Genomic DNA, 5504 nt, shown 5'->3' with positions numbered 1-5504 from the left:
GAGTGGTGTGGTAACATAACTGTGGGCAATGCAGTCTCTCTGGAGAGAGAGCAAAGCATGGACACTGGCCTTTTAAGCAGTCTGCTTGCTGGGAATAGCCTGAACACCCTGATCGGAGTGGGGGGGAAACATGGGTCTCTGCCCAAAACAGATGATGGTGGGGGAGCCAGGAGCCTAGAGTGGATGCCTTTGCTGGACCATGAGGGGGTAGCAGAGGTGCAGGAGCCCTGAACTGTAGCAGAGGGGATTTAGGATTATCTCAGGTATCACCTGGTACCAGCTCTGTGATTCTGGCTTCCACGGTACTGATGGCACTGGTGCAGATCACCATGGTACCCGCGATCTTGGTACCACCCACCAACAGAGCCAATCTTGTTAATGCAGAGGGCTCCAGGAGAGGACCTTGCCACCTGGGATCTCTCTCTTCAGGACTGGAGGCCCCTCTATTTGCTTCTACTAAAAGTGCTCCCATCAGTACTGACCCGAATACCTTCTCTGCCAGCGTCGCAAAGAGCTCACTCTATTCAGGCTCCACATTCCCCTACAGGGACAGCTCCACCGTTCCATGAGGAATATTCCTCTCCCTTCATGGTGTCTCCCATGCTGCCCCTTGTCCTTGGGAGGAGCTCCCCATAGATACTCGCAAACCTGCCTCATTATCCTCCTTCAAAACCCTCCTTAAAACTCTCCTTTGCCATGATGTTTACAAAAAACTTGACAACGGCTAGGCTGCTGCTGCTGTGCTGAAGCCGCGCCCCATAATTCAGTCCAGTATTTCTCCAGTATTGTTTCCTTGTACTTCCCCATCTGTCTGTCGGTATCCACCTGTTGTCTCTTGTCTTGTACTTTAGATTACAAGCTCTTTGTGGGCAGGGACTGTCTTTTTGTTCTGTTTGTGCAGCAATGGGCCATGACTGGGGCTATCAGACAGTGTGGTAATACAATGATGATCAGAATGTCCACGCTCTGTCTCTGTCTGGCTGCTCAGGCATGCTCCAGAGTGCTGACTCCCTCTCTAGTTCCCCTCTTCTTGGGATGGTGGACCCAGATACTCTAGGCCCCCAGACCAGTGCTGACGCCCAAGTCTCCCCAGTAGCTTCAGCTAGGTCAGAAGAGACCATGGGATCATATAGTCAGGTTTTTTAGAAAAAGCATCCAATCTTGTTTTAAGAGTGGAGCATCCACCATGCTAGTTGGGAAATTGTTCCCGTGGCTAATTACTCTCAATGTTAAAAATGTACAACTTATTTCCGTCTGAATTTGAGTAGCTTCAGCTTCCAGCCATTGGATCATGTTAGACTTTTCTCTGCTAGATTGAAGAGCTCATTATTAAATATTTGTTCCCCATGTAGGGGTGACGGATTCGGTCACAGACACCCCCTTGAGATTGTCACTTGATGTGCTGAAACTACCCCTGAGCCCGTTTTCCCTGTCAGCTTGGGACTCCAGAACCCTGTCTTGTTGAGCCAGACACGCACGCCTGCTGCAACACAGACCCAGGGTCTGAACTACATCCCCAAAACTGCAGCCTTTAACTGAAAACCAGTCAGCAGGTGCTCCTATCTGCAGCACCCAGATACTCAGTTCTCAATGGGATCCAAACTCCAAATAAATCCATTTTACTCTGTATAAAGCGTATACTGGGTAAACCCCTAAGTTATCTGTCCTCTATTACACTGATAGAGAGATATGCACAGCTGTTTGCTCCCCCAGGTATTAATCATTAACTAATCCAGAGTAAGTAAACAAAAGTGATTTTATTAAGTATAAAAAGTAGGATTTAAGTGGTTCCAGGTAACAACAGACAGAATAAAGTAAGTTACCAAACAAAGCAAAACAAAACACACAAGTCTAAGCCTAATACATTAAGAAACTGCTTACAGGTAAATCTCACCCTCAGAGATGTTCCAATAAGCAGGACCGGCTCTAACGTTTTTGTCGCCCCAAGCAAAAAAAAAAAAAAGCGCCGCCCTGCCGTAACACCCCCCCCCACCTGAGCGCCGCACCGCCCAAGCCACCGCCCCCTCAGTGCCGCCCCCCTGAAACAAAAACAAACAAACAAAACCCTCCAGCGTCGCCCGGCCGAATCAAAAAAACAAACAAACACACCCAAGCGCTACCCCAAGCTGCCGCCTCAAGCACGTGCTTGGTCGGCTGGTGCCTGGAGCCAGCCCTGCTAATAAGCTTCTTTCACAGACTGGACTCCTTCTTAGTCTGGGCCCAATCCTTTCCCCTGGTACAGTCCTTGTTAGTTCCAGCTCAGCTGGTAACTAGGAGATTTCTCATGACTGGCAGCCCCCCTTGTTCTGCTCCACCCCCTTCTATAGCTTTGGCACAAGGCGGGAACCTTTTTGCTCTGGGTTCCCACCCCTCCTCCTAAATGGAAAAGCACCAGGTTTAAGATGGATTTCGGAATCAGGTGACATGGTCACATGTCACTGTAAGACCTCATTCTTCCTTACCCACAGGCTGGCCCCCACGTCCACAGGCAGGCTTGCAGGTAAATAAACCATCTACACCCAACTGTCCTAGTCTGTGGGAACCATCAAGATTCTAAGCCACCATTAATGGTCCACACTTGGCATAATTGCAATAGGACTTCAGAGTAATACTTCATATTTCTAGCTTTAGATACAAGAATGATACATACATACAAATAGGATAAACACACTCAGTAGATTATAAGCTTTGTAATGATACCTAAAAAGAGACATTTTGCATAAAGCATATTCCAGTCACATTATATTTACACTCATAAGCGTATTTCCATAAACATATGGAGTGCAACATCACAGTAGGTACTTATAGACTGTAATCAAGTCATCCTTAACCTTCTGTTTGTTAAGCTAAATAGATTGAGCTGCTTGAGTGTCACACTGTAAGGCAGGTTTTCTAATTCATTAATTATTCTTGTGGCTCTTCTCTGATCCCTCCAATTTTTCAATACTCTTCTTGAACTGTGAACACCAGAACTGGACACAGGATTCCATCTGAGGCCTCACAAGCACTGACTAGAGCAGAACATTTATCCCCTGTGCCTCATTGGCATGCGGGCTTGGATGTTTACCGATGACCCTTGCCTGGTGGGAATCAGGAGTGGCTGCCGGGGAGACAGAAGCAGAGATTCAGAACAAGTGAAGATGGAGAAAACAAAGAGAGGAGGATGGGGATGGAAGAGAAACAAGAGGCAGGAATAAGGGAGTCGATTTCCCCACTGAGCGATGCTGAATGTGATAAATCCCCTTGAAAACAATCAGTGATACTAACCACAATATTAGAGACTACACGCAGGTCAAAGTCTCCTTGTGGTCTCTGCACATCTGCACCTGACTCCAGAAGGAGCTCTGCTGTGAGCAGAGAGCTGTGTGGAGTCCTAATCTATATCCTGGCCAACAGCCCATGATTAGATATGGACTTTGGTCATTCTACAGACAGCATCTGGTTTGTCAGGCTATTTGTCATGGGTTTCCCATCACGGAACTTCCTGATTCCTCTGGGCACAATTCTTGCTACTTGTTGCAGCCACAGGTACAGATTCCCAACTCTCGCTGCTACCCAGGGCCATGTGATCAGCTATTGTCTGAGGAGCCAGAATGGAGAGGTCGAGGAGAGATCTCCTGCTGGAGACGCTGGAGCAGCTGGAGGAGGAGAAACTCCAGAGATTTGAGGACAAACTGAGTGAAATTGAGCTGAAGGAAGAATACAGACTTATCCCCTTAGCGAGACTAACACATGTGGATCCCTCAGCCCTTACCGACCTGCTGCTCAGCTCCTACGGGGAGGACTATGGCATAGAGGTGGCTGCAGGGGCTCTGAGAGCCGTCAGCCAGGGAGACCTGGCAGAGAGACTCGTTGTCCTGACGAGAGCTGGTAAGGAATGAGCTGGGGAGGGGAACTCAGATCCCAAGGGAGTCCCAGTGCCTCTGTTGTTTCTCTTTCATTTTGCTGTGCTGGAAATGAGCTAGAGATGGGACCGTCCTGATCAGAAGCATTAGAAATTCCAGGAGTTTGCTGTAGAGGCAGATTTCTGTTGGGCTATTACCATCAATATGTCTCTCTGTCTAAACACTTGGGCGGGAAAGTATACACTATTATTTTCCAGGCTTATAACACGTATCCAAAGAGCAGTGAGCTTTCAGTGGTTCAGGACTTTTGTCTAATAGTGAGAAGGAGGCTGAGACTGCAAATCCATGCTTCTCTGTGGCCGGCTGAGATCAGAGCCCCATTGTGCTGGCCAGTGCATAGGAATGTAATAAGACTTCCTTCCCTGACGAGCTCACAGTGTAAATGGACTAGGCAGGCAAAGGAAAATGATTATCCTAGATGTGAAAACGAGGCACTGAAGCAGAGATTTTCAAAGCCACCTAAGGGATAAGGACAGCCAGTTCCCATTCATTTTAACACTGTTTAAATCTCCTAGACACATGGAAAATCTCAACCTGAGATCAAGTGACGTGTCTGTCACAATTCACGGTAACTGCACCTATATCTCCCTCTATGGTCCTCCAAGGACACCAACTCCCAGGCTTCCAGTTCCCCAGCCATCACCTCTCTTGGGAGGAGAGACACATCTCTCTCCCCTGCCCCCCAAACCAAGGTAGTTCCAGGCTGCCCACCTCCCTGCCTACATTGTGAATTCCCCAGTAAGCCAGGCTGCCTAAGCAGGCCTTCATTGCTGTCTCCTCAGAGGCTATGAACAGCCTGACTGCCCATAGTTAAGTTAACACACAGCTCTTTCTAAGCAAGTACATTTATTTTCAAGGTGAATCTATTACGGGGGGAAAAACCAATAAACTTCCCAAAGACCCCTCCTCTCCCGCCCCCCTTCTCCAACAAGGGCTGTGGTAGGAGTCAGTCCTTCAGCCCCCGCATGAGAGGATTTTCTCTCGTTACAAGTTCATAACCCCTTTTGCTGAGAACAAGCACCCCCATGAATGTGAGAGTTATTCCGTTATACAGTTTGGACCTTGTAGCAGGGTGGTCCCCTGCTCCTGCCCTTTGGGGCTTCAGACAACCCAGGAGAGGGCTGTGGCAAGACGCCTGGGCTGATTGGGCAAAGCAGGCTCAGCTGGGGCCATGCCCCAATCAGGCCCAGCTGGTCCCTATAAGAGGCTGTGAGCCAGGAGCCCAGACCCTCTCCCTCTGCCTGTAGAGGGAGATGGGCCTGGCTGTAGGGAGCGGGACATAAGGTACCTGAGTGAAGCAGGGCTGGGGAAAGGCAGAGGAGCTGGGGAGCTCCTGCCTGGAAAGCCCCAGGCTGAGGCCTAGCATAAGACTAACAGGTCCTGGGGGTTGCAGAGGGCAGCCCAGGGGTAGGCCAAGGCAGCAGGTCCAAACCCAACCTTGCTAGGGCCGCCTGCCACAAGTAAGGTGGGGGGCCGGTACACAGGGGAACTCCTCACCCCTGCCCTGCCTCCTCCCTGAGCACGCCGTGGCTGCTTCACTTCTCCCACCTCCCAGGCTTGCGATGCCTAAGCTGATTGGCGCCGCAAGCCTGGGAGGCA

This window comes from Mauremys mutica, chromosome 4 (assembly GCF_020497125.1).
Source record: "Mauremys mutica isolate MM-2020 ecotype Southern chromosome 4, ASM2049712v1, whole genome shotgun sequence".
In the NCBI taxonomy this organism is placed as follows: Eukaryota; Metazoa; Chordata; order Testudines; family Geoemydidae; genus Mauremys; species Mauremys mutica.
This window is presented reverse-complemented; position numbering follows the sequence as displayed.